General features: G+C 52.4%; 1 protein-coding gene and 1 long non-coding RNA gene across 7 annotated transcripts in view; both read left to right on the plus strand.

The window, feature by feature from the left end:
- The window catches only part of NXN (nucleoredoxin), a 177,359-nt gene that overhangs the window by 28,678 nt on the left and 122,940 nt on the right, over window positions 1-25,741 (plus strand). The gene's annotated exons all lie outside the window — the stretch shown is intronic.
- Window positions 14,186-16,112, plus strand: LOC126938898 (uncharacterized). 6 transcript variants are annotated; one of them, XR_007720202.1, is made up of 4 exons: window positions 14,186-15,197; window positions 15,255-15,367; window positions 15,426-15,483; window positions 15,570-16,112. It is a non-coding gene; the product is annotated as an uncharacterized LOC126938898 (long non-coding RNA). The 6 variants fall into 6 exon arrangements; XR_007720200.1 differs by having other exon boundaries at window positions 15,599-16,112; XR_007720203.1 differs by having other exon boundaries at window positions 15,283-15,367; window positions 15,599-16,112.

Genomic DNA, 25,741 nt, shown 5'->3' on the forward strand with positions numbered 1-25,741 from the left:
ATGCTGGAGTAGAAGAAAAACAAAAAGTTGGTGCAAGACATCCCCGGACACGTGCTTGGCCTAAGCCTGGAGAATTTGGAAGGGAGGCTGCTGTGTCAGACCTGCCACCTGACTTGAGAGATAATTTAGGTATTCCGAAACTTAGGAGTGGGAAGCATTTCTTTTGTTTTGGAGACGGAGTCCTGCTCTGTCACCCAGGCAGGAATGCAGTGGTGCGATCTCAGCTCACTGCAAACTCCACCTCCCAGGTTCAAGCGATTCTCCTGCCTCAGCCTCCCGAGTAGCTGGGATTACAGACACCCACCACCACGACTGGCTAATGTTTGTGTTTTTAGTAGAGATAGGGTTTTGCTGTGTTAGCCAGGCAGGTCTCGAACTCCTGACCTCAGGTGATCCACCCACCTCGGCCTCCCAAGGATCATAGTCTTCCGTTTGGACTTCAGGGAGCTACTCAGACATTCCCTGAGCTGGAGGGTTCCATTACAATGATCATCAGTCATGAATTCTGTGGGCTGAGCCCCTCACTGGATTCCAGGGACCACCTTGAAGTGGTCTTCATGGCTCTGGCCTCAGTATTCACATCTGTAAAACGGGGTGCCTAGGACCCATCTAGGACCACCTTGTTAGGCATTTTTCATGTCTTATCTCATTGTATCTTCCATGAAGGAGAAGTAGGTCCTGGCTCTGCTGGCCGCATTCCTCCCAGAGGGACGGGCAGCAGGAACCTTCGCCTGGGGTTCTGTGGGTATTTCGGTGGGAGAGCCACAAGGGCAGCAGGGACCTGTCGTCCGTGGTACCTGCTGGGTTCCAACCTTGGTCTGTCTGACTCCAGCTCCCACAGTGTGACCTAAATTGTTTGCAACCCCTGGCCTTGCCCTGGCAGGAGGTGGGTAACTCATGAGTTTCTCAGACCACAAAAACCACAACCCCCCCCCCCCGCAAAATAGAAACGCCCCTTCTTTCAGCGCTGGCCATGAGGGAGCGGTGGTGATGGATGGTGGACTGTGGAGAATTCTGCATTCCAGGGGACTGAGGTCAGGGCAGGCCGGGGCTGCGTGGCCCTGGTTTCCAGGACTCAGGCTCTGGTGCATTTTCGGGGAGGCTGAGCTCCGCTTCCCGGGTGCCTTCCATCTACTGAGTGTGCCGTGCCCATTGCTTTCCTGCCTCCCGTCCCCTCTGCCCCTGTGGCTCTCCCAGGGAAATACCCATGGGACCCCAGGCAAAGGTTTCTGCCGCCTGCCACTCTGGGGCTGGCCCTGCTGGGAGGAATGCCGGCCCCCACCTCCAGCCCTGCCCAGACTCATGCCTGAGGTTTTACGGCTTTCATTCACTTCCATACATGGAAGTGGGGCTTGCCAGCCTCTGCCAGAGAGCGCCTGGAGCAGGAGGTTTATCTCCCCACAGCTGACAGACCCTCCCGCCCCCCGCCCCACCCCCGGTTCACATTTTTAAAATGTATTGATCGAAAAAGACCCTGGCTTTAACCACCTCGTGTCTGCAGAAAGAGCGTCAGCGTCTCAACAGAGAACAGGCAGCAGAATTGCCATCTAGTGCCTCCTGAGATGGTTACAACACTGGCCTCCAGCTGTGGGTGTGTTAGAAAGTTCTAAAGATGGCCGGGCGCGGTGGCTCACGCCTGTAATCCCAGCACTTTGGGAGGCCGAGACGGGCGGATCACGAGGTCAGGAGACCGAGACCATCCTGGCTAATATGGTGAAACCCCGTCTCTACTAAAAATACAAAAAACTAGCCGGGCGAGGTGGCGGCGCCTGTGGTCCCAGTTACTCGGGAGGCTGAGGCAGGAGAATGGCGTAAACCCGGGAGGCGGAGCTTGCAGTGAGCTGAGATCCGGCCACTGCACTCCAGCCTGGGCGACAAAGCGAGACTCCGTCTCAAAAAAAAAAAAAAAAAAAAAGAAAGTTCTAAAGATAAGCTGTTCAGTTTTTTTTTTTTTGAGACAGAGTCTGGCTCTGTCATCCAGGCTGGAGTGCAATGGTGTAATCTCGGCTCACTGCAACCTCCGCCTCCCGGGTTCAAGCAATTCTTGTGCCTCGGCCTCCCGACTAGCTGGGACTACAGGCGCCTGCTACCACACCCAGCTAATTTTTTTTTTTTTTTTAAGTAGAGATGGGGTTTCACCATGTTGGTCAGGCTGGTCTCCAACTCTGAACCTCAGATCGTCCTCCCACCTCGGTCTCCCAAAGTGCTGAGATTACAGGTGTGAGCCACTGCGCCTGGCCAAGTAAATCTTAGAATAGGTAAAGAGGCTTCTTGGAGGAGAGGAGGTGGTTGTTTTTTTTTTTTTTTTTCAGATGGAGTCTTACTTTTGCCCAGGCTGGAGTGCAGTGGCGCGATCTCAGCTCACTGCAAGCTCCGCCTCCCGGGTTCACGCCATTCTCCTGCCTCAGTCTCCCGAGTAGCTGGGACTACAGGCGCCCGCCACCACGCCCGGCTAATTTTGTGTATTTTTAGTAGAGACCGGGTTTCACCGTGTTAGCCAGGATGGTCTCTATCTCCTGATCCATCCACCTCGGCCTCCCAAAGTGCTGGGATTACAGGCGTGAGTCACCGCGCCCGGCCCAGGTAACGATTTTTTAAGGGACTTCTTTGGCTGTCTCAAGGTTAAGTGCTTTTTATTATGCACAGTACAAGGTTCTACCTGGTTTTGTCTGATTTTGTTTCGTAAGCGAGTGAGGATTGGACCTCGTACCAGTTAGACTTCCAGAAAGTCAGAGTTGACAGCAATAGGTCCTAAAGTAGATTTGGGAAGGAAGGTGTCTTTCTTACGGAGCTGTCTTTCCTGGTTTGGTGTGTCGTTTGTTGGTCGTCTTGTGCCAAATGCTTCACCATTTCGTCCGACTCTTTCCCCTGCTAACATCTTGGGAACAGTGTCGTGTGTCCCGCTGGGTTTGTCTTTGTGGTCCTGCTCACGTCCGTCCACTCAGTGGTGTCCTCTGAGCCTCCTTATAGTGGAATCTGAGTTCTTTTGAAGCCGTAATTCAAGATTGTAAAATTCTAGAAGCACATGCTGAGCTCTGGCTTTGCTTTTGGGGAACGGACAGGGGAGGAAATGACTTTGCTAGTCTGGCCATTTGCACCCCACCCACCCCTGAATGCCAGATATAGAAGGTTCTAGAAGCACATGCCGAGCTCTGGCTTTGCTTTTGGGAATGGAGCGGGGATGAAATGATTGTTAGCCTGGCCGTTTACACCCCACCCACCCCTGAACACCAGATATAGTTCCTTGCCTTGGATAAGATCGTGAAAATAAAACCAAGCCTTCACATCCTTTCTCATCAGGATTTATTTTGAGCTTAAAATAGCAAACCCTAAACTTCTTCATCTCTGTCCCACTCCCTTCCTCCACAGAATCCCTTTCTTGTAGAAAAAGATTCTGAAATTCTTCCTTGATTCTTTCCTGCCTGGAGGGGAAAGGGTGAACAGGCACCAGCTTTACTGCTCTGAATTCCTTCTCTTGCTCTTGTGCTGGTTAAAAGATTCCCTGCTGTGACCCATGGGTGTGGATTCACAGGGCCCCGAGTCTGAGGGGATTGAGCCGAGTCTGTGAGGGGACGGAGCGGGGCGCCGAGTATGTGAGGGGAGGGAGAAGGGCCCCGAATCTGTGAGGGGACGGAGCAGAGTCTCTGAGGGGACGGAGCAGAGTCTCTGAGGGGACGGAGCGGGGCGCCGAGTCCGTGAGGGGACGGAGCAGAGTCTCTGAGGGGACAGAGCGGGGCTCCGAGTTCTCTGAGGGGACGGAGCGGGGCGCGGAGTCCGTGAGGGGACGGAGCGGGGCGCCGAGTCCTCTGAGGGGAGGGAGAAGGGCGCCGAGTCTGTGAGGGGAGGGAGCAGAGTCCGTGAGGGGACGGAGAAGGGCGCCGAGTCTCTGAGGGGACGGAGCGGGGCGCCGAGTCTCTGAGGGGAGGGAGAAGGGCGCCGAGTCCGTGAGGGGACGGAGAAGGGCGCCGAGTTCTCTGAGGGGAGGGAGAAGGGCGCCGAGTCTCTGAGGGGAGGGAGAAGGGCGCCGAGTTCTCTGAGGGGAGGGAGCGGGGCGCCGAGTCTCTGAGGGGACGGAGAAGGGCACCGAGTCTCTGAGGGGAGGGAGCGGGGCGCCGAGTTCTCTGAGGGGAGGGAGCGGGGCGCCGAGTTCTCTGAGGGGAGGGAGCGGGGCGCCGAGTCTCTGAGGGGAGGGAGAAGGGCGCCGAGTTCTCTGAGGGGAGGGAGAAGGGCGCCGAGTTCTCTGAGGGGAGGGAGAAGGGCGCCGAGTCTCTGAGGGGAGGGAGAAGGGCGCCGAGTCTCTGAGGGGAGGGAGCGGGGCGCCGAGTTCTCTGAGGGGAGGGAGCGGGGCGCCGAGTTCTCTGAGGGGAGGGAGCGGGGCGCCGAGTTCTCTGAGGGGAGGGAGCGGGGCGCCGAGTTCTCTGAGGGGAGGGAGCGGGGCGCCGAGTCTCTGAGGGGAGGGAGAAGGGCGCCGAGTTCTCTGAGGGGAGGGAGAAGGGCGCGGAGTCCGTGAGGGGAGGGAGAAGGGCGCTGAGTTCTCTGAGGGGAGGGAGAAGGGCGCCGAGTTCTCTGAGGGGACGGAGCGGGGTGCCGAGTCTCTGAGGGGAGGGAGAAGGGCGCCGAGTTCTCTGAGGGGACGGAGCGGGGCGCCGAGTCCGTGAGGGGACGGAGAAGGGCGCCGAGTTCTCTGAGGGGAGGGAGAAGGGCGCCGAGTCTCTGAGGGGAGGGAGAAGGGCGCGGAGTCCGTGAGGGGAGGGAGAAGGGCGCTGAGTTCTCTGAGGGGAGGGAGAAGGGCGCGGAGTCCGTGAGGGGAGGGAGAAGGGCGCCGAGTTCTCTGAGGGGACGGAGCGGGGCGCCGAGTCTCTGAGGGGAGGGAGAAGGGCGCCGAGTTCTCTGAGGGGAGGGAGAAGGGCGCCGAGTTCTCTGAGGGGACGGAGCGGGGCGCCGAGTCTCTGAGGGGAGGGAGAAGGGCGCCGAGTTCTCTGAGGGGAGGGAGAAGGGCGCCGAGTTCTCTGAGGGGACGGAGCGGGGCGCCGAGTCTCTGAGGGGAGGGAGAAGGGCGCCGAGTTCTCTGAGGGGACGGAGCGGGGCGCCGAGTTCTCTGAGGGGACGGAGCGGGGCGCCGAGTCTCTGAGGGGACGGAGCGGGGCGCCGAGTTCTCTGAGGGGACGGAGCGGGGCGCCGAGTCTCTGAGGGGAGGGAGAAGGGCGCCGAGTTCTCTGAGGGGACGGAGCGGGGCGCGGAGTCCGTGAGGGGGTGGAGAAGGGCGCCGAGTCTCTGAGGGGACGGAGCGGGGCGCGGAGTCCGTGAGGGGATAGAGAAGGGCGCCGAGTCTCTGAGGGGACGGAGCGGGGCGCGGAGTCCGTGAGGGGGTGGAGAAGGGCGCCGAGTCTCTGAGGGGACGGAGCGGGGCGCCGAGTCCGTGAGGGGATGGAGAAGGGCGCGGAGTCCGTGAGGGGAGGGAGAAGGGCACCGAGCCTCCCAGGTAGCTGGGACTATAGACGCATGCTGCCACATCTGGCTATTTTTTTTCTTTCTTTTGTATTTCAGTAGCAAGAGAGTTTCACTGTGTTGCCCAGACTGGTCTCGAACTCCTGAGCTCAGGCAGTCTGCTCGCCTTGGCCTCCCAAAGTGCTGGGGTTACAGGCATGAGCCGCCATGCCCGGCCCCCCCCCCCTTTTTTTTTTTTTTTTTTTGAGAGGGAGCCTCACTCTGTTGCCCTGGCTGGAGTGCAGTGGCAGCATCTTGGCTCACTGCAAGCTCTGCCTCCTGGGTTCAAGTGATTTCCCTGCCTCAGCCTCCTGAGTGGCTTGGATTACAGGCACACACCAGCACACCTGGCTAATTTTTGTATTTTTAGTTGAGATGGGGTTTCACCTTGGTGGCCAGTCTGGTCTTGAACTCCTGGCCTCAAGTGATCTGCCCGCCTCGGCCTCCTGCATTGCTGGGATTACAGGTGTGACCCACCACGCCCAGCCCTGAATAGTTTTGATTTGGGGTTGGTCGAATCCATGGATGTAGAACCTGTGGGTACAGAGGGCCCGTTGTGCGTAACTGTAAAATCAGCTCAATGCCTGTGTAGCCCCATTATGTCTGCCCGTGATGTTTAGGAAAGTGAATGTCTTAGCCTCATTCACACGGAGCCCATCTCACATCAGCGTCTGCGTGTCCCCATCAGCCTGTGACCTCGAGGGGCCCGATGGTGATTCCTGTGACTGTTTTTCAGCCATGGCTGCCCGTGGGTCACTGGTACTTTGTCATCTGGAACGGGGTTCATCACTGAGGGGGACGCTGCCAGTGCATGATCATGACAAGCCTGACAGCGAGAGGATGGTTTTCACTGAGTGGGGGGCCCGTGCTGGGCCCCGAGTGCTGGTGTGTACCTGGTGTGTACCGTCTTTCCTCACACAGCCCCTGGAGGACGCACCATGGGGCCAACTGGCTGTCCCGGTTGTGCTGCTGATATGTGGCTGAACCAGGATCTGTGCTCTGGCCCTGGAGCTGTGCTGAACTGCCTGATAACCAGCCAAGGCTGCCACAGAAGGCTGCGACCTCCCCGTGCCGGGGACTGCAGTGGAGACACCTTCTAGGCATTGCCTCATTTCATTCTCCCAAGGACCCTGTGACGTTGGCGTGATCACCCCCTTTTTCCAGGTGAGGACACTGAGGCCCAGCGATGCGGAGGTGTGCTGGCCAATTTCGCCGCGGGGATCATCCCTCCAGAGCCGATTCTTTTTCCCTGCAAGGCGCTGAGGCTGACGGGGAGTGTGGTGTTCAGACGTTTGGGAAGCAAATGTCGCTGCTGTCTTTTGGTGGGAACTTCTCAGCCAGGGCGTTAGTGGAGATGATAACTCGAACTCAGGTCTTCAGCACACTTGACTACAGGCTCTTGCAAGAGGGAGAGTTTAGGAAAATGGTTCTAAAACCTCAGTAATTAGAAGAGACAGCCTTTGGCCGGGTGCGGTGGCTCACGCCTGTAATCCCAGGACTTTGGGAGGCCGAGGTGGGCGGATCACGAGGTCAGGAGATCGAGACCATCCTGGCTAACACGGTGAAACCCTGTCTCTACTAAAAATACAAAAAATTAACCAGGCGTGGTAGCGGGCGCCTGTAGTCCCAGCTACTCGGGAGGCTGAGGCAGGAGAATCGCCTGAACCCGGGAGGTGGAGCTTGCAGTGAGCTGAGATCGCGCCATTGCACTCCAGCCTGGGCGACTAAACGAGACTCCGTCTCAAAAAAAAAAAAAAAAAAAAAAGAGCAGAGATAGCCTTCTGAACTTTCAAGTGCCTAGAATACATCAACTCCTTGTCTTTTAGTTACCCAGCTCCCCCAACTCTCTCTCTCTCTCTCTCTCTCTCTCTGTCTCCCTCCCTCCCTCTCCCTCTCTACCCCAGGGAGGGTCTCTGGCAGCCAAGAAAGAGCCTTTGTGTGGCCAACAGGGTGAAAACAGCCAAGGTCCCAGGACCCTGAGGACATTCCCAGTTTCCAGCCTGTGGTTTGCTGGCAGCCTGTGGTTTGCTGGGGCCTAACCTAAAGGCACGCCTGATTGGCTGGTTATCTCTGAACGATCCGTATTTCTGTGAAGGGCAGAATACTCTGGATTCAGGAGAGAGAGAAGCAGTGGAAGCTCCCCAGGCATTGGGCCTGCCTTTAGGCCTTTCCACGGAACATGTATTATTTTGGGGCTAAAGATATGAAAACAATCATACATTTAATATCTACTGACTTTGACTTTGCGATGTTTAACATCTAACTCTGTCATCTGGGAAGCTCTTATCTGTTCCCCAAGGTTGTTTTTAAGACCCACTTGGAGGCCATACTCTGGTGTGGGTGTGGTTCGGGAGGTCGTGGGGAGTGGTGGGCCTGGGGCAAACCGGCGAGGGGTCCTTCCTCTCAAGGGAGCAGCCAGGCTGGGGTGCACAGCCAGATACCCCCTGGGTCGAAACCGTCCACAGTTTTACAAGATGTGAAATCTCTTTTCTAAGTGTTGTCAGCTCATCAGGATGGAAACATTGTGTGAGCCAAATGACCGTTGAAGAACCCACTTTGGCCTTTGGGCTGTTCGACCAAAGACAAAATCTACCCTACATTTGTCCCTTAGCCATCTTGGTGATTTTGCCTTTTTTTTTTGAGATGGAGTCTCGCTCTCTCACCCAGGCTGGAGTGCAGTGGCGCGATCTCAGCTCACAGCAAGCTCTGCCTCCCGGGTTCACGCCATTCTCCCAACCTCAGCCTCTGAGTAGCTGGGATTACAGGCGCCCGCTGTCATGCCAGGATAAGTTTTGTAGAGATGGCGTTTCACCATGTTGGCCAGGCTGGTCTTGAACTCCCGACCTTAGGTGATCTGCCTGCCTCGGCCTCCCACAGTGCTGGGGTTACAGGTATGAGCCACCGCACCGGCTGGTGATTTTGGCTTTAACGGCTACCACTAGGGCAGCATCTTCCAACACTGTGCTCTGTTTGTACCTGGTGGTCTGTGGGGCAGCTGTGGAGGTTTTGCACAGGCAGGCACCAGGAGCACTGGGGAGTGTGGAGCCTGTGGTTTTCTGGGAGTCTACAGTCCTGCTTACAGAGAAAAGGCCCTACCTGGGTCAGGGAAGCAATGAAGAAGAGGAAAGAGATGTGTTTGGCTGTGCGGGTGTTTTGGCTGTGCAGGTGGGCATAGAAGATGTCTCGAGGTGAACCGCGGACTCCCGGAGAAGGTCTGCGAGGGGTGGGGAGGACTTGCCTCGGGGCCCGCAGTGGAGGAGAGAAGGAGCATTTTGGGGAGGTTCCCGGTGTGAACTCAGTGGATGTGCAGTTAGTCAGACCCACAGATCTAGAACCTGTGGGCCCAGAGCCCCGTCGTCCATAACTGTGCAAAGTCAGCTAAATGGGCCGGGCACGGTGGCTCACACCTGTAATCCCAGCACTTTGAGAGGCCGAGGCAGGGCACTTGAGGTCTGGAGTTCCAGACCAGCCCGGCCAACATGGTGAAACCTCGTCTCTACTAAATATACAAGAATAAGCTGGGTGTGGTGGCAGGTGCCTTTCATCCCAGCCACTCGGAGGCTGAGGCAGGAGAATGGCTTGAACCCAGGAGGTGGAGGTCGCAGTGAGCCGAGATCACACCACTGCACTCCAGCCTGGGTGACACAGCGAGACTCTGTCTCAAAAATAAAAAATAAGAAAAGAGAAATACTTGCTTTCCACCATCTTCCATGCGTTTGCCTGGCGTGTTGTTGACCGAGGCAGCCCTGTGAGAATTCTCCCCTGTGGAGCCCTTTGGGCATCTGACCCCATTTTAGAAAAATCCATTTCCACGACGTACTCAATTTTCTCCTCTCAGTGTGTTTCACCGTTGGTAGGGGGTTTGTTATTTTTGGTTTTTAAATTTTCCCCAGTGCAGCCCTTGCTGGAAAGAAAACACTGACCCCACTGGCCACAGTTTAACCATTTTTGACCTCTGCCCAAGTTTTTCTGGATTTTTTTACCGGTTTAATTTCCAAGAGTGAGGGATACAAACTCACTGGAATCCCAAAACAAAGCTCAGTGTTTCTGAGGTGGAGATGAGGAAGGGGTTTCCCTCCCTTTCCGGTTCTCTCCCCGCCCTCCTCCTACCGGCTGGCTTGCTGGCCGAGGAACTTTTTCAGAACTGAATGATTTGCCAGAGATGAGAGAAAAAAAGGGCTGGTCCTTCAGAGCTATTTGCCGCAAATAAACAAACAGAATCTACCGTACATTTGCCCCTTTGCCATCTGCTCCGCTGAGAGAGTCCTCCTGTGACTCCGAACCCGAAAGTGAGCACACAGCATGAGGCCTCTGCAGCCGACTGGGAAAACAGCTCCAGCTGGAGGCAGTCCTAGGACGGGGGTATAGACCTGCAGAAACCTGCAGCTTTGAAGTCAGAGAAGTGTGTTTGATCTTGGAGTTGGGGGCTAATATGGACGAGAGAGGAACACGAGTCACCTGGATTGGAAGCTTTCATTATGGAAGCTTAATAAACAGGCTACATAGCTGGCAATTTCTTTTTTCTTTTTTCTTTTTTTTCCGAGACAGAGTTTCACTCTTATGGCCCAGGCTGGAGTGCAATGGCGTGATCTCAGCTCACTGCAACCTCTGCCTCCTGGATTCAAACAATTCTCCTGTCTCAGTCTCCCGAGTAGCTGGGATTACAGGCGCCCACCACCACCGCCAGCTAATTTTTTGTGTTTTTAGTAGAGATGGGGTTTCATCATGTTGGCCAGGCTGGTCTTGAACTCCTGACCTCGTGATCCACCCGCCTCCGCCTCCACCTCCCAAAGTGCTGAGATTACAGGTGTGAGCCACCATGCCTGGCCAATTATTATTATTATTTTTTTAGGAGAAGGATTGTTGAGTTACACAACTTGTAAAAAACATTATTTAAAAAGTTGTGGTAGAATATACGTAACATAATTTACTCTCTTAACCATTTTTTTTTTTATTTTTTAGGGACGGAGTCGTGCTCTGTCACTCAGGCTGGAGTTCAGTGGCATGACCTCGGCTCACTGCAGCCTCCACCTCCTAGGTTCAAGCAATTCTCCTGTCTCAGCCACCCGAGTGGCAGCTGGGATTACAGGCATGCACCACCACGCCCGGCTAACTTTTATAGTTTTAGTAGAGACAGGGTTTCACCATGTTGGCCAGGCTGGTCTTGAACTCCTGGCCTCAAGTGATCCATCCACCTCAGCCTCCCGAACTGCTGGGATTACAGGCTTGAGCCACTGTGCCCGGCCCAGTAATATTCTTTTGAAGAAGGATGTGACTTAATGACCAGGTATTACTTATTTTCAGTATCTCGAGACTGGGCCGAGTAACTTAGAAAGTTACAGCATGTGGGGAAAGGACGTGCTTGAGGTCATCACTGAGGGCCTCTCTGGGCTTCCTTTGCAGCTTCCCTCTGTGATCTTAGAATCCTCTGGCCAGTCGATCTCCGTGGAGCCTCCTTTCCCTGTTGGTGACCTTTCTCTGGAGGCCCTTGAATTTGGGTAGTTCATACAGAGCTGGGAGTCGGTTGTTCACTGGGTAACTTCATGCAGGACAAGCACCTCAGTTGATAGATTTAAAGTTCTCAAACATCTTAGTCCAGAGAGAGAATGATGATGCCTGCCCAGGAGCTAACCTTAATATTTACCTTAGGAAACTGACGGTTGTTTTAAAACGATGAAGTATGTTGGTGCAGGGAAGGGAGGAGGGTCTAGTGCTTGGTCACCCCACGGTAAATCCAGGGAGGTATGCCACAAATTCATGGCTGTGCCCTGGAATCTTGTTTTTAAGGATCCTGCAAAGCCCGCTGGGCTGTTGTGAAATGAGGCAAGCCGTCGATACCTGGTCCTGAGTGGTGAAAGGGTCTGGGTGATGTCTTCGTTAGGGGCTTCTGACCTCAGTGGAATTGATTTTTAACAGAGACCTTGCATTTTGAAGTTGCCCAAGGCACTTTTTCCTTCTTTTTACCAAAACATCTATTGGGATAGTATCCTCTTTTAAAAGTAATATTGAGGCCAGGTGCGATGGCTCACGCCCATAATCCCAGCACTTAAGGAGACAGAGATGGGAAGATAGCTTGAGCCCAGGAGTTTGAGACCTGCCTAGGCAACATAGTGAGACCCTATAATCCACAAAAAGGGGGGAAAAGAGACAAAAAAAGAAAAAAAAAGTAATATTGAAGCTGGGCACAGTGGCTCATGCCTATAATCCCAGCACTTTGGGAGGCAGAGGTGAGAGGATCACTTGAGGCCAGGAGTTTGAGACCAGCCTGGGGAACATAGTAAGCCTCTGCCCACCATCTCTACCAAAAAAATACAAAAATTAGCTGGGCGTGGTGGCCTGTGCCTGTGGTCCCGGCTACTCAGGAGGCTGAGGTGGGAGGATCACTCGATCCCAGGAGTTTGAGGCCACAGTGAGCTATAATCACGCCACTGCACTCCAGCCTAGACGACAGCAAAAAAAGTAAGAAAAAGAAAGGTAATACTGGAAGTGGGAGTTGAATGTACTCTGCCTTCCCCACTGCAGGACCCGTGACGTGGTACTCATGCCTACAAATTGTATTTTTAAAAAAATAATATTGGATCATTGAATACAAAAAAAGCATTGGGGAGTCAGTCTCCTGCAGACCCCCTAGCTAGAAGCATCGATTTCTGACATCACCAGGCAGCCTTATCTTTTTCTATATAGTCACGTACATGTGTGTCTTACACAATTAGGATGTATTTTGAGTGTATTCTCATGTAAGAAGGTATTCTTTAAAAAGATGATCTATGGCCAGGCATGGTGGCTCACACCTGTCATCCCAGCACTTTGGGAGGCCGAGGCGGGTAGATCACCTGAGGTCAGGAGTTTGAGACCAGCCTGGGCGATATGGTGAAACCCCATCTCTACTAAAAATACAAAAATTAGCCGGGTGTGGTGGCGTGCACCTGTAATCCCAGCTACTCGGGAGGCTGAGGCAGGAGAATCACTTGAACCTGGGAGGCAGAGATTGCAGTGAGCCAAGATTGTGCCATTGCACTCTAGCCTGGGTGACAGAGTGAAACTCCGTCTCAAACAAAACAAAACAAAACAAAAAAGCTGATTTCTAATAGCTATGTGGTATTTTGCTATATCTATATCTATCTGTGTGTCTGTCTGTCTGTCTCTATGTATATATGTACCATATTAACAGTTTCCTATGATGGGAAATCATATTTCCAAATTTTGCTGGAATAACCAGTGCTGTTATAAACTTGTTTTTATATTCATGTCTCTGCACATCTTTGGTGTTCTCTTAGGGTAAATTCCTAGAGGAAGAATTGCTAGCTCAAATATTCTGTTATATTTTTAGCTCTTATTTTCCTTTCATCTGTTCTTTTTTTCTTTCTTATTTTTTGAGATGGAGTCTCACCCTTGTTGCCTAGGCTGGAGTGCAGTGGTGAGATCTTGGCTCACTGCAGCCTCTGCCTCCCAGGCTCAAGGAATTCTCCTGCCTCAGCCTCCCATGGAGCTGGGATTACAAGCGCCCGCCACCACACCCAGCTAATTTTAGTAGAGACAGGGTTTCGCCATGTTGGCCATGGCTCGTCTTGAACCCCTGACCTCAACTGATCCATCCGCCTCAGCCTTCCAAAGTGCTGGGATTACAGGCATGAGCCACCATGCCTGGCTTGGCCTGTTCTATTCTTAATTTTATCTTCTTTTTCATCATTTTTCTTTTAATTTTGTCTGTTTTCTTTCTTTTCTTTTTCTTTTTGTTTTTTGTTTTGTTTTGTTTTTTGAGACAGCATCTCACTCTGTCACCTTGGGCTGAAGTGCTATGGTGCGATCTCAGCTCACTGCAGCCTCCATCTCACGGGTTCAAGTGATTGTCCTGCCTCAGCCTCCCAAGTAGCTGGGATTACAGGCACCCGCCACCACGCCCGGCTAATTTTTGTATGTAATTAGTAGAGACTGGGTTTCGCCATGTTGGCCAGGCTGGTCTCGAACTCCTGACCTCGTGATCCGCCTACCTCGGCCTCCCAAAGCGTTGGGATTACAGGCGTGAGCCACCGTGCCCAGCCAGGCTCGGGACCTTTCTTTGGCTGGGCCTTCGCAGTAGCTGTGAGGTGTGTTTGTGGCCAGCTCACCCGCACGTCACCTCGGGGCAAGCTCTTGCCTCCTGCTCTAGATCTCACCGCAGCCCTGGGCCTTTCCATCATCCCATGCTTTTCAAAAACTGCTTTCTGGAGCAGCAAAACAGCCCAAGTGAAAGGCTTATTCCTCTCCGGCCTCTTTTGTCCTCTGGCCCCGGCCCCTCCCAATAGGGGTTCACGGGGTTCTCCTGGGGCCTCTGACCCTTAACCTCTGTGTGTTTGCTGCTGCTGTGCAGGAGGCCATTGCAAGGCTGGCCTTGGTGGGTTTTCTTTTTTTTTTTTTTTTTTTTTTTGAGATGGAGTCTCGTTCTGTCGCCCAGGCTGGAGTGCAGTGGCCAGATCTCAGCTCACTGCAAGCTCCGCCTCCCGGGTTCCCGCCATTCTCCTGCCTCAGCCTCCCGAGTAGCTGGGACTACAGGCACCCGCCACCTCGCCCGGCTAGTTTTTTTTTTGTATTTTTTAGTAGAGACGGGTTTTCACCGTGTTCGCCAGGATGGTCTCGATCTCCTGACCTCGTGATCCGCCCGTCTCGGCCTCCCAAAGTGCTGGGATTACAGGCTTGAGCCACCGCGCCCGGCCCTTGGTGGGTTTTCAAATGTGGTCCCAGCTGCAGCCACCCTTTCCCTTCCCATCCTTGTACCGTCAGAAACCTTCTGAGTTCTTCTTTAGTGACGGCCCCTGTGTCCCGTGGCTCCGGAGGCCTTTCCGCTGGGTGCAGCGTTTTTCTTCACTCGTGGCTGTTGAGCGCTGCTCTGGGCTACGTGACTTCAAAGCCATTCCCCCAGACGTAGCTGTCCTTAAAGTAAAACTGAAACGAAGGACATTTCTGAGCGCCTTAAAAAATAGTAATAATCGAACGCCCCGTGAATTCTCCGCTTTTCACGTGGTTCCCAGCGTCCCCCAGACAGCGTGACCTGTTGTGAGCTGCCGGCTCGAATGCCTTTGATGTCCGTCTCCAGGATACTCCCTGGAATCTGCTCAGAGAAGAGTGAAATTGGAGTGTGTATGTGTTAGGGAGGGCGGTGGGGGGACCCCAGGAACTTTGGGGGTGTGTTCTGAAGGAAATGAGCTTGAACCAGCAGTAGTCCTGGAGAAGTGTGCGTTCCTCTCCACAATGGAGAGTTTCGACTTTTCCACCCTTTTCGCCCTCCCCACCTGTTTTCCCTGAAGCTGCCCCTTTGGTTCTCACTGTGGAGTGATCACTGCAGAGCCATTTCTCCAGGTGTGTTCCTCATGTCCTGAGTTCTCCAGGTGTGTTCCTCGTGTCCTGACTTCTCCAGGTGTGTTGCTTGTGTCCTGAGTTCTCCAGCATGTTCCTCGTGTCCTGAGTTCTCCAGGTGTGTTCCTTGTGTCCTGAGTTCTCCAGCATGTTCCTCATGTCCTGAGTTCTCCAGGTGTGTTCCTCATGTCCTGAGTTCTCCAGGTGTGTTCCTTGTGTCCTGAGTTCTCCAGGTGTGTTGCTTGTGTCCTGAGTTCTCCAGCATGTTCCTCATGTCCTGAGTTCTCCAGGTGTGTTCCTCATGTCCTGAGTTCTCCAGGTGTGTTCCTCGTGTCCTGAGTTCTCCAGGTGTGTTCCTCGTGTCCTGAGTTCTCCAGGTGTGTTCCTCGTGTCCTAAGTTCTCCAGCATGTTCCTTGTGTCCTGAGTTCTCCAGCATGTTCCTTGTGTCCTGAGTTCTCCAGCATGTTCCTCGTGTCCTGAGTTCTCCAGGTGTGTTCCTTGTGTCCCGAGTTCCCCAGCATGTTCCTTGTGTCCTGAGTTCTCCAGGTATGTTCCTTCTGTCCTGAGTTCTCCAGGTGTGTTCCTTGTGTCCTGAGTTTTCCAGGTGTGTTCCTTGTGTCCTGAGTTCTCCAGGTGTGTTCCTTGTGTCCTGAGTTCTCCAGGTGTGTTCCTTCTGTCCTGAGTTCTCCAGGTGTGTTCCTTGTGTCCCGAGTTCCCCAGCATGTTCCTTGTATCCTGAGTTCTCCAGGTGTGTTTCTTGTGTCCTGAGTTCCCCAGCATGTTCCTTGTGTCCTGAGTTCTCAAGCAAGCTTGTGGGTCCCTGTTGGAAGCTGATTCCTTCCGTTTCCTCTGGCTGCTTCCCTCTTGGACACCTGGGCTCTTCTTTTTTGCCCTGCACCTTGCCCCCTGCCCTCCTTTCTCTTCCTTAAGAAAAAATGCACCCAGCACTTCGGGAGGCTGAGGCAGGTGGATCACCTGAGGTCAGGAGTTGGAGACCAGCCTGGCCAACATGGTGAAACCCTGTCTCTACTAAAAATACAAAAAATCAGCCGGGCATTGTTGTGGGCGCCTGTAATCCCAGCTACTCAGGACACTGAGGTGGGAGGATCGCTTGAGCCCGGGAGGCAAAGGCTGCAGCAAAGTCTCACTGTGTCGTCCAGGCTGGAAGGCAGTTGTGCAGTCTTGGCCCACTGCAACCTCCTCCTCCTGGGTTCAAGCTGATCCTCCCGCCTCAGCCTCCCAAAGTGCTGGGGTTATAGGCGTGAGCCACCGTACCTGGCCTTTCTGTCTCTTTTCTTTTTTTTTTTTTTTTTTTTTTTTTTTTTTGAGACGGAGTCTCGCTCTGTCGCCCAGGCTGGAGTGCAGTGGCCGGATCTCGGCTCACTGCAAGCTCCGCCTCCCGGGTTCACGCCATTCTCCTGCCTCAGCCTCCCGAGTAGCTGGGACCACAGGCGCCCGCCACTGCGCCCGGCTAATTTTTTGTATTTCTTAGTAGAGACGGGGTTTCACCGTGTTAGCCAGGATGGTCTCAATCTCCTGACCTCGTGATCCGCCCGTCTCGGCCTCCCAAAGTGCTGGGGTTATAGGCGTGAGCCACCGTACCTGGCCTTTCTGTCTCTTTTCTATCAGTAGGTGTGATGGTGAATGCAGCCCTGCCTTTTCTGGGACACTCCCAGTTTTATGTCATTTTAACTTTTTCTGTAAGGGTGAGTTTCTGTGGGGAAACACGACTTAACTGTAATGCCTTTGTAAAGTATCTCGTATGTATCTGCAAGTTAGAAAGAAATCCGTTAAAATCCACGGATTCTGAAAACTGGTGCAGCCGACAGCTCTGATGCCCCATTTGAGCCAGACGTCTTTTGAGACGGAGTCTCACTGTCGCCCAGGCTGGAGTGCAGTGGCCGGATCTCAGCTCCCCGCAAGCTCCGCCTCCCGGGTTTACGCCATTCTCCTGCCTCAGCCTCCCGAGTAGCTGGGACTACAGGCGCCCGCCACCTCGCCCGGCTAGTTTTTTGTATCTTTTAGTAGAGACGGGGTTTCACCAGGTTAGCCAGGATGGTCTCGATCTCCTGACCTCGTGATCCGCCCGTCTCGGCCTCCCAAAGTGCTGGGATTACAGGCGTGAACCACTGCGCCTGGCCCGTAGCATCCTTTTTTTTTTTTTTTTTTTGAGACGGAGTCTGGCTCTGTCGCCCAGGCTGGAGTGCAGTGGCTGGATCTCAGCTCACTGCAAGCTCCGCCTCCCGGGTTTACGCCATTCTCCTGCCTCAGCCTCCCGAGTAGCTGGGACTACAGGCGCCCGCCACCTCGCCCGGCTAGTTTTTTTTTTTTTTGTATTTTTTAGTAGAGACGGGGTTTCACCGTATTAGCCAGGATGGTCTCGATCTCCTGACCTCGTGATCCGCCCGTCTCGGCCTCCCAAAGTGCTGGGATTACAGGCTTGAGCCACCGCACCCGGCCCCGTAGCATCCTTTTTATCCTCACTGTTTGCACAGCCAGAATTGGGCACCCCAGACCTGAGGCAGGCCGACACACCTCGCCCTTCTCTCCTGCACTTCCTCCACATCCAGTTTTTCCACAGCAGAACCCTGCTTTCAGGTCACTTCTGGGGACCAGAAGGTGTGGAAGGAGGGCATCGTCGAGCCGGGCGGTGGCAGCACGCGGCCTGTGCACTCACAGGAGGGGCTTGACCTGGGCAGATGTTGGCCGGGTTGTGCATCGTGCACACTCACCACCTCACCCTGCTCACTCACCAGGGCACCCGTCGCTGCAGTGCCCCACAGGGAGGGCAGCCCTTCTACCCCCGTGGGAGAAGAACACAAAGCAAAACCGAAGGCTTTGTCTCAGGGGACATTTCTGGTCTAACGACAGCAGTTGTTTCCTCCAGGCTGTACATGTAGAGCCTGACGGCGTGTCTTGAGTCCGTAGCTTGAATCGAGTGGCCTGTTGGTGAGAGGGACACACTCCAGCCATCCTTTGGAGGACAATCGATGAAAGCACCAGCAAGAGCTGCAGGTGTTTTGTTTGTTTGTTTGTTTGTTTTTGAGATGGTGTCTCAATCTGTCACCCAGGCTGGAGGGCAGTGGCGTGATCTCGGCTCACTGCAACCTCTGCCTCCCGGTTTCAAGCGATTCTCCTGCCTCAGCCTCCTGAGTTAGCTGGGATTACAGGTATGCGCCACCACGCCCGGCTAATTTGGTATTTTCAGTAGAGATGAGATTTCACCATGTTGGTCAGGCTGATCTTGAATTCCCGACCTCAGGCGATCCACCCATCTCAGCCTCCCAAAGTGCTGAGATTACAGGCGTGAGCCACCGCGCCCAGCCTAGGCTGCAGGTTTTGTTCCAGGCGAGAATGTGGCTGGCACGGTATCTAGTGGCGTGTTATGAAAGGTGGCTTTGTTTTGCAGGATGGCAACAGTCAATACCCCCATGAAGAGCAGGCTCTCCCAGCTCTCAGAGCAAGCTCCTTCTGTTATTCCTGGGCGTGTTCTGCGGAGCTCAGGCACAGTAGGCGCTCGGTAAACATGTGGAATGAGTGAGCTCAGAGCTCATCGATCAGAGCGCTTGTTTGTTGCAGCCGGCAACACATCCTAAAGCTGGATCCTGAAGTGTCTTGCCAGACCTTTCAGCATCTCCTTGCCCCGCGGGCCGTGACCCGGTGGAAACCTCCCACTGCCCAGTGTTCTTCAGTGGGGGGGATTTCTGGCTCTCACAGACCACCTGATATGGGAGGTGGGGGTTTTGTGCCAGAGGATTCCCGGATACAAAGGAATTGGAGCAGAGTCCTGTGGCTGTTTAAAAAGCATAGCAAGACCAGGTGCGGGGCTCACGCCTATCATCCCAGCACTTCGGGAAGCCAAAGTGAGTGGATCACCTGAGGCTAGGAGTTCAAGGCCAGCCTGACCAACATGGTGAAAACCCGTCTCCACTAAAATTACAAAAAGTTAGCCAGACGTGGTGATGTGCACCTGTGATCCCAGCTACTCAGGAGGCTGAGGCAGGAGAATCACTTGAACCTGGGAGGTGGAGGCTGCAGTGAGCCAAGATCACGCCATTGCACTCCAGCCTGGGAGACAGGGTGAGACTCCACCTCAAAAAGCAATAAAATAAATAAATAAATGAAGAGCAAAATGATGCAGTGATGGGTCACAGCAAGTGAAGACTCTGTCCAGACAGTCCTCTTGGGATTGGGCTAAAAGAATGTTCTTTCTTTCTTTTTTTTTTTTTTTTTTGAGATGGCATCTTGTTCTGTCGCCCAGGCTGGAGTGAAATGGCGCGATCTCGGCTCACTGCAGCCTCCGCCTCCCGGGTTCAAGTGATTCTCCTGCGTCAGCCTCCTGAGTAGCTGGGATTACAGGCACACGCCACCATGCCCGGCTAATTTTTGTATTTTTTGTAGAGACAGGGTTTTGCCATGTTGACCAGGCTGGTCTCGAACTCCTGACCTCAGGCGATCCGCCCACCTTGGTCCCCCAAAGTGCTGGGATTACAGGCTTGCATCACCACGCCCGGCTAATTTTTGTATTTTTAGTAGAGATGGGGTTTCACTATGTTGGCTAGGCTGGTCTCGAACTCCTGACCTCAGGTGATCTGCCCGCCTCGGCCTCCCAAAGTGCTAGGATGACAGGCGTGAGCCACCGTGTCCGGCCGAGAATTTGGTTTGGAATTTGGCCAGACTTGGGATTTTCTTGACTGTTAAGTCACCAATTCAGTGTCTTTTCCAGAAGTGCCTTTCTATACTTCTCTTCCAGAAGTAAGTTTTCGTCTTATTGTACTTTCTAAATTTCCCCATAATCTGAATGTATGACTTTTGTAATCATAAAGTGAAAAATAAAATGCCTTTTTAAAAATTAACTGAAGTTGGAGAACATCACGTCATTTGTTTTAAACCACGTTGCGAGGCATGCCACCCGTTTCCCCTCCTGTTTGTTTTTCAATTAATAAAAGGCAAGGGATGTTTGTGCTTGAGGCTTGAGGACCTTGGCTGCTTGTATTGGAATCTGTGAATTCAGTCCAAATTGATAAGTGTTCTGGTATTTGTGGAGGCTTTTTATTTATTTTATAAAAACCAGCTTCAACGAAGGCACATTTTCTAAAGCTGACCACGTAGATTTCAGGATAAACAGCTTTCTAGTTAGTGCTTCGTGAATAATACGGGTATGGATTTACTGGAGGGGTCTTGAGTGTGTTTTTAATGCCTTGTTTTAAGTTAGTGGGAGGCCAAGATGAAAGGGGTAGTTTCAAGATAAGCCGTGGGAGTCCTTTGGTGTTGCAGTGGGGAGTTGAGAGGGGTGGGATTTGCCTCGCAGAGTCCTGGTGCGGAAAGTGTGTATCCAAGCAGAAGGCGGTCTGGACGCAACAGAGTCAAGGGGCCCTGGTTTTGGCTGGGATTTGGGAAGTGAACATGTGGTGAGTCTAATATTAGAAAACCAGTTCTTCCCCTTCCCCCATCCCCATCTGAGAGCTTTTCTGTCCCTGTCGCGATGTGCGCCCGGAGTCTCTCCCGCTCCTGTCTCGAGTGCTTTCTCTGTGAACGTTCATTTAATTGACTTCTTGGCTGCATATCTTTCTACTAATCAGATTTTCTCCTTTGGCCACGCTCTTTTCCCAAAGTCCTCACCTTCGTCTTCAGCTGCCTGGCACCAGTTAGATGGTTCTGTGTTTTAGAGGCGGACGTTGGCGTCTGTAAGTGGTGACTGCAAATCTGGAGTACAGAATCACATCAGAAAAACAAGAGTTTTCCATTCTGTGGTTGGTTGTATCGTTTCTTGGTCCTCGTGGCACCAGAACGATCTTGCATCCTGGAACCTTTTGGGACTTTTTCCGCCCACTTAGGAGCTTCAGGCCGCAACCTTTGATGTTAGTGGGAAGGGATATTATAAGTGGTCATGAAGACTGAAACTGAGCAGGTTCAAGAGGACGGGCTGGTCTGGGCTGGGCGCGGGGGCTCACGCCTGGAATCCCAGCACTGTGGGAGGCCGAGGCGGGCAGATTACCTGAGGTCAGGAATTCCAGACCAGCCTGGCCAACATGGAGAAACCTCATCTCTACTAAAAATACAAAAATTAGCTGGGCGTGGTAGCGGACACAGATGACTTATGCAAAGCCGGCTGCCACAAGACACTCCCCACCCACTCAGCTGCTTGTCCAGGGACCACACGGCCCACTCGCTGCCCACTGATGGCAAGTCGATGCCTCTCAGAAGCCTCTTCCTGTGATGGGTCCTTGCTGCTCACCCCACTAGAGCTCACACAGGCCGGGCGCCCAGAACCTGAGGACACTAGCCCTGGAGATCCTTTAAAATGCCCGTGTTTTCTTGGGAGGGGCTCAGGCCTTCACCTGAAGCTGCCTTAATGTTCTAGCTGAGGACAGGATGACAGCATCAAAAGCTGCATCAGAGTTTTGTTTTGCTGAAGACCTGTGGTTTCCAAACTGGAGAATAACCTGGATGGCTTGTTAAATGCAGGTTCCTGGGCCCCATCCCAGAACTTTTGACTTGGTAGGTCCAGGCTGGGGCCCAGTAGATTGCACTTCCAGCAACGTTCCCAGGCGACCCCGAAACCGTCCCAGGCGACCCCGAAACCGTATGTCCAGGGATCAGAGCTGAAGAACCGCTGCCCAGGACCAAAACAAGACCGGTTTGGGGTAGCTGGGCAGGTAGACAGACTTTTCAGATCAACTTTGCCTTAACGTTTTTTCCAGGCTTCCAGATAGTTAAACATTTTTAAAATTGTTCATTTTATTTTATTTTTGAGACAGGTTCTCACTGTGTCACCCAGGCTGGAGTGCAGTGGCGCAATCTCAGCTCATTACAACCTCCATCTTCCAGGTTCAAGCGATTCTCCTGCCTCAGCCTCCCCAGTAGGTGGGATTACAGACACCCACCACCACACCTGGCTAATTTTTGTATTTTTAGTAGAGACGGGGTTTCATCATGTTGGCCAGGATGGTCTTGATCTCCTGGCCTCAAGTGATCCGCCTGCCTCGGACCCCCAAAGTGCTGGGATTACAGGCGTGAGCCACCGTGCCCAGCCGAAAATATTTTTTTAAGTAAATAACATATGCTTATGGCTAAAACAAAAGTAGTATACATAAGCTTATTATATGAAGTTATCTTTCTTTTTTCTTTTTTTTGGAGAGAGGGCCTCGCTCTGTCACCAAGCTGGAGTGCAATGGTGCAATTTTGGCTCACTACAACCTCCGTCTCCCGGGTTCAAACAATTCTGCCTCAGCCTCTCCAGTAGCTGGGATTACAGGCACCCACCACCATACCTGGCTAATTTTTTTTTTTTTTTTTGAGATGGAGTCTCCCTTTGTTGCCCAAGCTGGAGTGCAGTGGTGTCATCTCAGCTCATTGCAGCCTCGACTTCCTAGGCTCAAGCAATTCTCCCACCTCAGCCTCCTGTGTCATTGGGACTACAGCCGCACAACACCACACCCAGCAAACTTCAACATTATGTGTTGCTTTTCTGCTAGGCTACAGATCGATTTAGCTCCCTTAAAAGCAAACTCACCAGCCAGTCTCAGTGGCTCATGCCTGTAATCCCAGCACTTTGGGAGGCCTAGGCAGGCGGATCACCTGAGGTCAGGAGTTCGAGACCAGCCTGACCAACATGGTGAAACCCCATCTTTACTAAAAATACAAAATTAGCTGGGCGTGGTGGTGCACACCTGTAATCCCAGCTACTGGGGAGGCTAAGACAGGAGAATGGCGTGAACCTGGGAGGTGGAGGTTGCAGTGAGCTGAGATCACGCCCCTGCACTCCAACCTGGGCGACAGAGCGAGGCTCCATCTCAAAAAAAAAAAAGCAAACTCAGTTTTTTTTGTCCTCTTGATATATCACCATTTACAGTTTTCCTGGTTGTACTTTTAGCATTTAATAACATGTTTATGCCTTTAATCTTTGTCCTTCTGTAAGACTTTGGGAATGTTGGTGTCTCTCTATCCTGCCCATCATGTCTCCTGCACTCCCTTCCTATTTTTTGTACCTTTTGCTTTGTCAAGGTTGTTCGTATGTACATTGTGTTGTGTCACCGCGATTCATGCTTTGTGTGTGGTTGAAGATCAATAGGGGCATTGTTGTGTCTGGAAATACTGTTTGCAGCGAGTTCAGGTGGTATGTTATGATGACATTTTTTCACAGCTTTTCATTTATTCCTGACGTTTCTAACTCCCTTTTTCCTCCTTGTGTTATCTCAGTCCCCAGAAGTCTCAATCCAATCGGGTAGTTTATTGAGTCCCTCCCTTTTTTTTTTTTTTTTTTTTTTGAGATGGAAAGTTTTTTTTTGCTCTGTCACCCAGGCTGGAGTGTAAAGGCGCGATCTCAACTCACTACAACCTCGCCTCACGGGTTCAAGTGATTCTCCTGCCCTAGCTGGGATTAGAGGTACCCGCCATCACACAGGCTAATTTTAGTATTGTTAGTAAAATGGGCTTTCACCATGTTGGCCAGGCTGGTTTCAAACTCTTGACCTCACGGTGATCTGCCTGCCTCAGTCTCCCAGAGTGCTAGGATTACAGGTGTGAGCCACTGCACCCGGCCTGAGTCCTCTTTTTAACTTGGAGAGTCCCCTTTCCTGGGATTTACCCGTCCTCCTCCATTCCAGACAGGTGGTTCTCTGGGTTGGGTACCCAGCTGTTGTTCTGGAACTTTCCTTCGGTACTTTCCTGAGTTGGATTCTATTCTAACCCCGATCATTGATTGGTTCCAAAGTTGTTTTTTTTTTTTTTTCTATAGCTCAGATACCAGTTAGATGTGTTACTAAGGAGATCTTAAAGGGCAAACTGCATTTTCAAGAGCAGAGCTTTAAAATTTAGTATGTGAGTTCAACACAGGTTACGTTTAAATGGGAATCAGCTGTTTTTGGATTAAACGCTACTCCAGTATTTTTTTTTTTTTTTTTTGAGATGGAGTCTCGCTCTGTCACCCAGGCTGGAGTGCAGTGGCTGGATCTCAGCTCACTGCAAGCTCCGCTTCCCGGGTTTATGCCATTCTCCTGCCTCAGCCTCCGAGTAGCTGGGACTACAGGCGCCTGCCACCTTGCCTGGCTAGTTTTTTGTATTTTTTAGTAGAGACGGGGTTTCACCATGTTAGCCAGGATGGTTCTCAATATCCTGACCTCGTGATCCACCCGTCTCGGCCTCCCAAAGTGCTGGGATTACAGGCTTGAGCCACCGCGCCCGGCCCTACTCCACAATTTTTTAAAGAAGATTAAAAACGGAAGTGAAGCAAGGATTCCAAACTCTCTTTCCAGAGCAGCCCAGCTGCTTTGCAGTCTGGATTTGAACCTCCTCCGGTTGGGTCAGTCTGGAATCAGAGCCGCCTCCAGGGATTGGGGGACGCGTGGTATGTATGGTGGGAAACGCTAGACTCAGATTGAACCCAAGTCCCGGGTTGAAATCCTGCTTTTGGTTCCTGCTAGCTGGTTGATCTCCCATCTATTATGTACAATAAGCCCAGCCTTCCTGGAACATTGGGAAGATGGAATAAACCAGAAGGTAGGAGGGCACACTGGAAAACTGGAATGTTCTTTATAGACAGATTGTCGTTGTGAAGCTGTGATCCAATGTTGGATCTTGCTACAGGAGCTAAACTTGCAAAAGCTGTAAGTGAAGACTGAGCTGCAGTTTTGTGCACAGTCAAATGAAATGTGTAACTAATTGGACACATTTAATAACGTGAACCAGGATTTTCCTGCAGGAGTCACCAACTTAAATGCCGATAGAGGGCCAGGCAGGTGAAGTGAGTGGCCTGGGCCAGGTGGCGGTGGGGGACAGAGTGGAGGGCTGCAGCCAGCCCTCGAGGAAAGCCAGGGCTCACCTCCAGCTGCTTGTTGCTGTAATGAGGGCCAACGTTGCCAGCTTTTCTGACTTTTCAAGCTAACAATCTGGGTTTTTATGTGAAGCCAGTTAAGTTTTACATGCTGTTAGCCAGTTAAAATTTTTCTTAACATCGGGGAAGCCAAAGCACATAAGCCGTTCACCAATTTAAGGCCTCTGCTTTACTCTGGGAATTAAGTGTGAATTGCAAACAGTTCCTAAAAGTTATGATGAGTATTGCATTTATACAGCTGATGTTAGCATTCAGGCCATTTGCTCATCTCCTAGTCTTCTTGATATCTGCACATGTGAGCGATATTCTTCAATATCTTTTATTTACTCAATTATTTTTTGAGACAGAGTCTTACTCCGTCACCCAGGCTGGAGCGCAGTGGTGTGATCTCAGCTCACTGCAACCTCCGCCTCCCGGGTTCAAGCATTTCTCCTGCCTCAGCCTCCCGAGTAGCTGGGTTTACAGGCGCCTGCCACCACCCCCAGCTAATTTTTGTCTTTTTTAGTAGAGATGGGGTTTCACCATGTTGTCCAGGCTGGTCTCGAACTCCTGACCTTAGGTGGTCCGCCTGCCTCAACTTCCCAAAGTGCTGGGATTACAGGCGTGAGCCACCGCGCCCGGCCTTCCAGTACTTTTTCAAGAGAATTAAAGATAATGTTGAGATGAACATAGCCGGAATGGATCCTTTTAGAACGCAGTGAGAAACTTCCCTCTAGGTTCGTAGTATCCGGTAATCCAAGCTTCAGGGGTGTGATCGTGGCCAGTTTCCAGTTCACTTTATCCAGCCTGTGAATCTCGGTCTTGTCCACAAGGACTTCATAGGAATCTGATTGAATACTTTTGTGATGAAGTCAGATGTTCTTGGCAGAGCACGCTTCCCAAACTGCCACCCTTTGGAATGAGACGTGAAGTTAGCTGGATGTCGCTTTTGAAAGAGGTGGTGCTGTGGCTGAGACCCCGGCTTTGCAGACTCTGCTCATCCATCAGCTTTCGTAATGACTCACTTTCTTTGCAAAACACCTTCATCTGCATTCTCATTAGTCCCTGACCACAACCCTGTGGATTAAGTAACTCCTCCAGATTCT

The sequence above is a fragment of the Macaca thibetana genome, chromosome 16 (genome assembly GCF_024542745.1).
Source record: "Macaca thibetana thibetana isolate TM-01 chromosome 16, ASM2454274v1, whole genome shotgun sequence".
NCBI classification, from domain to species: Eukaryota; Metazoa; Chordata; class Mammalia; order Primates; family Cercopithecidae; genus Macaca; species Macaca thibetana.